This window comes from Lissotriton helveticus, chromosome 12 (genome assembly GCF_964261635.1).
Source record: "Lissotriton helveticus chromosome 12, aLisHel1.1, whole genome shotgun sequence".
NCBI lineage: Eukaryota > Metazoa > Chordata > Amphibia > Caudata > Salamandridae > Lissotriton > Lissotriton helveticus.
In genome coordinates, this window is record NC_136073.1 from 148,781,074 (window position 1) to 148,790,763 (window position 9,690).

The following is a 9,690-nucleotide window of genomic DNA, read 5'->3' on the forward strand; positions in this document are numbered from 1 at the left end:
ACAACAAGGGAAACTCCAGGAATGAATTTTTAAAGTTTTCAGTAGAAAGCGCACAAAGTGGCAATAATAGTCAAAGGTCACGCTAGAGCTGGACCTAGTGTATGCAGAAACAATTCCCAACAGGTATTACTTAGACAGTTTCAATTTGTGTATGCCATAGGCATTACTGAGGAACAGAGACAAGGAGTCAATTAAGTTTGAAACAGGTGGTATTATTCACCAAGTAGCAGAAGGAAAAGAAATTTTTCTTATGCAGATACAGTTTATACAGCACTGTAGAGATCAGATCTTGTGACAACCCAGTGGCACTTGGTGCAGGTGCTATATACAATGAGTGAAGTGCAGGTGCAAGTGCTTTTAAAAACAGCATTGGCGACGCATTAGTGAAAATATATACATCAATTACAGGCTCCAGAAAACAAGTTATAGTCACTTGGAAAAACAATTATTTCTATGGGAGCTTGAAAAGTGATATGCGTCATAAATTCAGGCTGTAAGGTCGACGGCGTTTCGATCCCCTTAAGTCGGGATCGTCATCAGGACGGAGTTGTCGATGAGTATAGTGCTGTTGGCAGAAAAGGGCAGATTAAGGCAAGGGACCGGAGGGGGGCAGGGTGGGGGGTGAGAGGTGAATAGGTGTACAGTTACCGGTACGAATAAATTCAAACTTGGTCTACTGTGTTAAGGATGTGTGGAAAGTGATGACTGGATAGGGACGGTGAAGGGTTGGGGGTGTCTAGTGTGGAGGTGGTATAACTAGATATTATATCCGGATAGTGGATGTGACAATTCTCAAGCTTATGGCAACACTCACGTTGTAACCAGGCAGGAATGCGCGGCTAACTATGTTCCCAGTCAGCGAGGAACACTCGAGTGCTGAGGGGGACATGAAGCAAGAATGAGTAAAGGGATCGGTATGGTCCAACATTGTCAGGGTCAGAGTACCTAGTGAAAAAAGTTACCTGGTCGCCGTTTTCAGTCCGGCGGCTTGCGGGGAGTTGGCAGCGTCTGGAGGGGAGGAGGCATAGAGCGGGTAAGGGAGGAAAAAGGGGACCGCGACGAAATGGTAGTCACGATCAAGGCGAGTACACAGCGTGCTTAGGCACTGGTCTCACCTGAATTAATCAATGGGTCAGAAGGCGAAGGCTCATCTGGCGCGGCAGCTCAGGGCACCGAATGCAGGAGCTAGCTGTGGCGTTGCGGTGCTCTCGGTTTTCACAAGGCAACCGCGAGGTCGGGGCGGGGGGCAAACTCATATCTGCATATTGGTTGTATACCTGGTTTAACTGTCACCAATAACCTCGTCTCTATCTGCATAAAATCTTTTCCCAATATGCTAGTCCAACTGCATAGACTACTCGCTTGCAATATATTGCCTGTTTTCATACCTCATCGGACTATAGGTATCCAACTGCATAGACTACTCGCTTGTAATTAATTGCCTGGTTTCATACCTCGTCGGACTAAATGTATCCGTTTTCTCTAATAACCTTAATCGCTCTCAGTTGTGCAATATTGTGTGTCCACGTCCAGACGTACAAAATGTGTGTATATTAATTTTTCCACCAAAGGCCGCTTTTTCAGCCTCTCCCCTCTCACACACTGAAGACACCGCCTCAATTATTTATTTTCCAGCGCGTGCCGTGAGTCACACCCACCCTGCCTTGCCTCATCAGGAACTAGTTCCTGTTTATCCCCGGTTCATAGGCAACCGTTCCCCACGCCTCCTGCTCCCGCCCGCACCACGCAAACCCCCGCCCATCAACCTTTCGATTCGCGCAAAGCGCCGTGACACGCCCTAGACACTCCCGAGATCACGCCCATCGGCAGCCCGCGTCCCCCGCCCCGACCTCGCGGTTGCCTTGTGAAAACCGAGAGCACCGCAACGCCACAGCTAGCTCCTGCATTCGGTGCCCTGAGCTGCCGCGCCAGATGAGCCTTCGCCTTCTGACCCATTGATTAATTCAGGTGAGACCAGTGCCTAAGCACGCTGTGTACTCGCCTTGATCGTGACTACCATTTCGTCGCGGTCCCCTTTTTCCTCCCTTACCCGCTCTCTGCCTCCTCCCCTCCAGACGCTGCCAACTCCCCGCAAGCCGCCGGACTGAAAACGGCGACCAGATAACTTTTTTCACTAGGTACTCTGACCCTGACAATGTTGGACCATACCGATCCCTTTACTCATTCTTGCTTCATGTCCCCCTCAGCACTCGAGTGTTCCTCGCTGACTGGGAACATAGTTAGCCGCGCATTCCTGCCTGGTTACAACGTGAGTGTTGCCATAAGCTTGAGAATTGTCACATCCACTATCCGGATATAATATCTAGTTATACCACCTCCACACTAGACACCCCCAACCCTTCACCGTCCCTATCCAGTCATCACTTTCCACACATCCTTAACACAGTAGACCAAGTTTGAATTTATTCGTACCGGTAACTGTACACCTATTCACCTCTCACCCCCCACCCTGCCCCCCTCCGGTCCCTTGCCTTAATCTGCCCTTTTCTGCCAACAGCACTATACTCATCGACAACTCCGTCCTGATGACGATCCCGACTTAAGGGGATCGAAACGCCGTCGACCTTACAGCCTGAATTTATGACGCATATCACTTTTCAAGCTCCCATAGAAATAATTGTTTTTCCAAGTGACTATAACTTGTTTTCTGGAGCCTGTAATTGATGTATATATTTTCACTAATGCGTCGCCAATGCTGTTTTTAAAAGCACTTGCACCTGCACTTCACTCATTGTATATAGCACCTGCACCAAGTGCCACTGGGTTGTCACAAGATCTGATCTCTACAGTGCTGTATAAACTGTATCTGCATAAGAAAAATGTCTTTTCCTTCTGCTACTTGGTGAATAATACCACCTGTTTCAAACTTAATTGACTCCTTGTCTCTGTTCCTCAGTAATGCCTATGGCATACACAAATTGAAACTGTCTCTAAGTAATACCTGTTGGGAATTGTTTCTGCATACACGATACACCCATCCCAACTAGGTTTATGGGTTTTTCTCCTGTTTTTTCTACAAAAAAAAAAAAAAAAGAGCTGGACCTAGGCACAATGTGATGCTGACTGCAATAGAGCGCGGGTCAGATACACTAACTAGGTTCATCCTGGTCATGGATTTTACCTTCTGACTTCATTCCTTTAAATCCCAATCCACAACAGGAGTATACTTCTAACACAACCCCAAGGACCACAGGGGAGGCAATTAAAGACAACTGAGTGGCAGATAGGCAGAGTGCTGTCCAGGTCCAATTTCCAGCTGGGCAGTTGCAGGAAAGACCTCTGGTAGTTTGAGCCGGCAGTCAGTCTATGACCCTTGGAGTCAACTTCTTTTTCCTAGGTACATTAGAGAGAGCAGGCCCAGTTTTCTGGGGCTCTTCTCTGGTTGCAACAACAGATACAGTTCTCTTCTTCCTCAGTGTTCTGAAGTAAGTGCCTGTAGGTGCCACATCTATGTCTGGCATGAGCTAGTGATTGGAAATGATCCCTTGGACTACCCCTAATCAATGGGATAAGGTTCCCGGGCACAAACTACCCAATTGGGGCATTTTCTAAACTTTGGCTCTGAGGGCTGGGGGTATGTGAGGGAAGTGGTCAATGATAATTCCACGGTCCTCCCACATACAACATTAAAATACAGTTTTAGGTAGCCCCTGTACCCTCAACAAACCCAGACACAGATGTCTGGTAGGACAAAGCTGAGCTTTCAGCAGCCAGACAATGGTTATACACAAACTGTTTTGGCATTCTGTTCCCCTCCTTTGAAGTGTGCCCTGAATGTTATATGTAACCCATGCAGACCTGCCAAACATGCTGTAACAGTGTAATGGCACTACGAGTGAGGACTGACTGACTGGCTGAGGGGTACAAAAAGAAAGGTGCTTCCCAAGTGTTAGCTAACAGTTGCCTGTGAGAGAGGATGCTTCTTTGAAGTGTGCCCCAAGCGTCAAAGGAAAAACTCCTGCAAAAAGAACAATTGATGGACGGAATGCTGAACAATGATCTCAAACACTCACCCTCAGTAAAAAGATCTGGGCCTAAGGCCGTAGGCCCAGATCTCTTCAGCATTCCATCTATCAGTTGTCCTTTTTTGCATTTGTCGCCCTAACTGTCTAGGGTGGGTATGCCAAGACATGGGTTCCGTTCTCACCATGCCACTGGAGTCAAGCTATCCTGGCTGATGAGGGATGATTCCCCGAAACCTGTCCTAGGATGCTTGCTTCTGCTCCAGGGAAGACCTAGCCTGGCAGTTCTGGCTACACTGTTCCCATGGGGATCAGGGTGAAGGCTGATTTGCATATGGTTGGGTCCAAACTGGAATAGCATGGTGAGCAAAACAAGAAGGATTTAGGCCCTGATCTCCAGGGGCGTAGCTTCGGGGGGGGGGTTGTTAGAGGTATTACACCCCACTAGTAAATGGATTTTCCAACAAATAGTTAGGTCCAGGTGCTTTCAGTTGGGTATGCTGAGATATCTGTAGGATTTCACCAGGAATTGATCTATACACACAGACAAAAATGCATGCATACCCTCACTCTATCTATTTTGAAAGTCCTCAAAAATATTCGTTATTTTACAACATTGTGTTTTCTCTCCAAGTGCTTCTACTAATCCAGATTCCTTTTAATTTCCACTGCCCCTTAGACCCCCTCATGTACTCTGCTTGTCATATGCTGTGTTTAATCATTACATGACATCCTGATTATTGGAAAATCTGAAGCTTACCCCGCCTCCCAATTTTACTGACCAAGCTATGCCCAAACCGATCTCTGTACTGGGGGGAATGTTAGACATTTTTCAGCATTCCATCCATCAATTGTTCTTTTTGCATAGCAAAACTCCAGGAGACCTGTGAAGCAAGATGTGCCATTCTAGCAAAACTTTTGAAGAATGTGGGAGTCAGGTCCAGGGACGTGGGGCTAGCTGGACCATTAATATAAATTCTAAGTACACAAATTGCCAGCCACACACTTACTCAAATCCTCTATTTTTGAGGGAACAAACCATAAGAGACTTCCTGGTTCGTTCGGGTATATCACTCAAACCCTTTTATTATTTATTTGTTTTTTGTCTTTTTTTTAAAGTATTGATGTATGAAAGGGACACCTTATCGTTTGTACACCTTATATACAATTATTTACAATTCGCGATTATTTACAACACAAACACATACACATACACATAACTAGTTGTATTATACAAAGTGAATTGCTCTGATATATATACACTCAAATATTCATACTATGAAGAAAAAATCATCCGTAATTCCATAAAGACCAGAGTCAAAAGTATAAACTTGATGACAATCATAAATCAATGAACTACAGCTGAATGTAGGCAGTTCAAATAAAGAAAAATAGACTCCAAATTAATTCATTCAGTCCATTCAACCAATAAATGGCTAATCTTGGGTTTGAGTGATATACCCGAACGAACCAGGAAGTCTCTTATGGTTTGTTCCCTCAAAAATAGAGGATTTGAGTAAGTGTGTGGCTGGCAATTTGTGTACTTAGAATTCTAGCAAAACTTAGCACTTTAATGTCAAAGAGGATACTTGCATCCCCTTGCATATTCTGTCAGATTCAAATGGGTCATCTTTGTCCATCCCGGTCAGCCTATTGTTTCCTACTGGGAACAAGCTCACATCTCATTCGTGCCTATTTAAATGCTAATTACTGGCTGGCTGAAGTTGGAGAGCAAAATGCAGATTTACTTTCCAGGGTCTTTAAGCGGGGGAAAAGCTAATTTTCTAAAATGCTACTTTTTTGTAATATCTAGAAAGAATCTGACTACTATTGAAATGGATGTTTAACAACTATTAAAAAAAGCTAGTCCATTTCCAGAGATTCAATATTAGTATATTTAGTATTGCATCCCGGTACATTCCTATAGAACAGTCATCCCTGTTACAGTAAAAATAACTTTGAGGGCATAGTAAGAACAAGTTTAACTTTAAATGTTCTCCTTTTAAATACCATGCACCCTGCTTAATGTGCAATAAGGACAATTTAGGCGTGACTTGTACATTTTTTAAAGGAATGTTTATTAGGCATGTCAAAAGTGGTTATTTTGACAGGTCGAATTTGCAATTAAAACCTGCACAGCCAGGCTACTGATGGTAGGCTTGCAGTCATGTTTATATTGTCACTGTAGTGGATGACACAGCAGCTGAAGCCCACTTGTGACACTGAACTTGCAAGCCTTAGGTACACATTGGTACCATATGCTAGCGACCTATAGATAAGTTAAATATGACAATTAGTCATGTTGAAGGGAGGAGCATAAGCACGTTACCCCTGGTTAGCAGGGGTAAAATGCAAAGAGTTCTTTTGTCCGAAAAAATAGAGTTGAGCAAAACGGCAAGGAAATCCGGGGTGACCTGGCCAAAATGGCAAATTTCCAACAGCAAATTTGTCCATTTAGGTCCTGCGGGATGTACACTGGTGCAAAGTCCACTCCTAAGATCTAACACAGTTGAAGAGGTACATACTGCTTTGCTATCTATTAATAGATAAGAAGTACAGAAAAGAAAAATAAGTTACTTACCAGTGAATTACACTTTTTCTGGTGAATATTCTTTCTAAACCCAGATTCCTCACCACTGACCACCTTCTTTCTTTTGAGGAATGGACTTCTGATAGGTCATAGGGTCAAATTTAGATTCAGCACACTGATCTGCATTGGAGGACATGGAAGTTATCTTGATAAAACTGTTATTAGTACACAAGGGTGCCACTCCGCATTGTCAGATCCATATTCAGGTTGAGGCGGGCTGAGAGCCCAAGGTTGCCAGCTTTCGGTATGCAGGACCTGTTGCAGGGAAAAAAAATCCACATCCAGTCTGGCACCTGGAGAAAATCAAAAAGGTGAATATCCTTCATTTAGGCAGATTATCAACTAGAAAGAGTGTTACAAAAGATGTGTAACTTCACTAATATTATTGACCCTCCTTGTTTCCTGGGCATGTTGTGAATACCACTATATTGTGGAACCAATTTGTTCCTGATTCTGATTTCATTCCACTCTTAAAAACATTGATAGCAACCCATATCATTTTGTTTTTTTCCTAATGTATTATTTCTGAAATATTTATGTGTGCTTGTTGCTAATTGTATTTGTTAGTAGAACACAGATATTATTTTTAATATATATTTTTAATTTGCCTACCTCCCCATGCCTCCACACAGGGGGCCGTTGAGGCCCTTGAGGAACACCAGTTACTTATTAGTTCATTTATTTTATTTTTACCAACAACCCCTGCGTTCCACAGTGACCTCATGGGATCTGGAGGGTCATCAGGTATTTTATTCAATAATGTAATCATTTTGTATAATTTTATGATATTTTATTTAATGATTCTATAGTTTTTTTTATAATTTATGATGATTACAATGATATGTATTGCGCTGACAGGAATTGCCACGTTTAACTCTCTTCCTTATTATTTTTGTTTACCTGCAGAAGCACAAGAAGAAGCTGACTGGCAGAGAAAAAGGTTAGTGAATTAGCAGACACCGTAGGCCAGAGACCTCTTTGCTTAGTGCTTCTGCTGGTGCTGCTGACCAACAGTAGAAGAAGTAAAAGAAGATGGCCCAAAGGAAGCAGGCTCATGCTATAAAAGTGGCCAGTGAGAAGAAGACTATTGCCACCACTGGCATCAAATGCTCATCCTGTATCGTCAAAACAGCATCCCTGCTGCATTCTTTTCTGAGAAGTAAGATGATGGAATGAGGCTTAACCCTGGATCAACATTGGCACCATCACCAAAATGGATGCAGATATCTCTCATTACTGCAGTTGAACTGACAGGTGTGAATTCGAAATCCAATTATCATAGTTGCAAACTGACACTCAGAAACAGAATCTTAGTAGCAATTAAAGTCTGCCAGACCTGATCTTTCATGGGGCAGGAACAGAGCAGGACATTGAGCTTGATGCACCAGAGCATGGTGCTGTGGCTACTTTTCCATTGAACATACTGTCTTCCCTATCTCCTGCTTCCAACAGAGAAGAAGCTACTGAACAGATAGAAATAGGTCAGGAAGAAGAAGAAGTCTCCTTCATGTGAAGATCCCCTGTAGCTCTTAGTGTGAAGTCATCGCCTGCAGCAACCTTGGCATGGCACAAGGAAAATAGCATTATAGTAGTCACCCCTAAGCATCCAAGGAACATACCTGCTATCAATAGGGCACTAGTGGTGGAGTTATTTTCACGCAAAAAAAATCAATGGTCACAAGAATTCACTATCAAATCTATGTTCAGCAAGGAGTGGCTATAACACTGAACCCATGATCTAATACATTTATATAATTGGAAGCTGGCCAAAAGGTTAGTGGTGGACCTCCTTCCTTTTTCTTTGGTGGTTAGAGAGAGGTTATTGAATTTGTGGAGATCCTCTGCTAAAATGAAATATTCTAAGGTGTCAAGCCACATATTATGCATGTATCGCTTCACAGTGAGTTTCCTTCAAGGGGCTTTGTAGAAAAGCTAGTTGCTGGTCTCACCATAGCTGATACTTTTTAAAGCATTAGTCGGCATGCAATGGTTGCAATGTTCTCCATGAAGGAATCACGTACATCTGCCAACATCCTGCAATAACTAAGGGCCAGATTAGGTAATCCAATTTTACTGACTCTAAAATACCGAATTGTACCGATTCAGTATTTTAGAATCGGTAAATCGGATGTAGGTAAAAAATCGGTAATTTTTACCGATTTGGTAAAAACCGGTATCAGCCATTCGGAATCTATCGAATCAGTAAATTACCGACTCGTATTTACTGAATTCGCCTTTTTTAGACCCCTACATCTGGAAAGCCAAATACCGGTCGGTAACGGCCGAAATTCGGTATTTTCGGCCGTTACCGACCGGTATTTGGCTACCTACATCTGGCCCTTAATCCCAAAGTCTACAAATTAGGTCAACCAAGAGTGACGGAAATACTTAAAAGCCTGCGTACATTTTAAGTAAGTAGAGGCTTCATTTTCTGTATTTCTGTCGAGAGATTGAATAAAACCATGAAAGAAAGCATTCAATTGGCCAAAGTAAACAATGCGGATTGGAAGAAAATTTAACAGGAACGGATTACAGCGTATCACATGTTTCCTCATGCTTCCACTGGGAAGTCACCCTTCGAACTTTTTAAGGGTGGCTCTCCCAGTACAAAGCAAGGCCTGAGCTGGATAACACAGGGTAGATTTTAAAGTCTAATGTATTGAGTGGCTGGTGCGAAAATGAACTTTGTTTACAGGAAAAAGGAAAGAGTATTTCAACAGAACTAGAAATGTAAAGAATACGTTGCTAAAAGTTGGTGATTGTGTGAAACATGTGTACATAAATTGTCTAAATTTTCAAGATGCCATCAAAACGGATGTTGGGAGAGTGTGGAATTTAAATTGAGCAGTGAGAGTGAATGATTCTCTGGGGAACAAAGAATCTGAATTTGAGGCCCTTTTGTTAAAAAGCTGGAATATGAAGCAAAAGTAAGATTTCTTTCAAAACAACAAGGAGAAAAATAATATTGGTGTTAGCAGGAGGATTAATCATAGAACTCGCAAAGTACCTGTTTATCTTAAAGATTTTGTGAGCAAGTAGATATGGCTATTACATATTTCAGATGAGCTATGTTGACTATATTTAGTTTTCTTTCACTTGAGCGCTTAGTTTTGCAAC

The 9,690-nt window shown here is 42.8% G+C and overlaps 1 long non-coding RNA gene across 1 annotated transcript; it reads right to left on the reverse strand.

The window, feature by feature from the left end:
- Positions 1–475: 475 nt before the first annotated feature.
- Positions 476–1,189, reverse strand: LOC144799605 (uncharacterized). The gene is made up of 4 exons (XR_013603845.1): positions 1,116–1,189; positions 963–1,008; positions 815–876; positions 476–565 (listed from the first exon to the last, which is right to left on the reverse strand). It is a non-coding gene; the product is annotated as an uncharacterized LOC144799605 (long non-coding RNA).
- Positions 1,190–9,690: the final 8,501 nt, after the last annotated feature.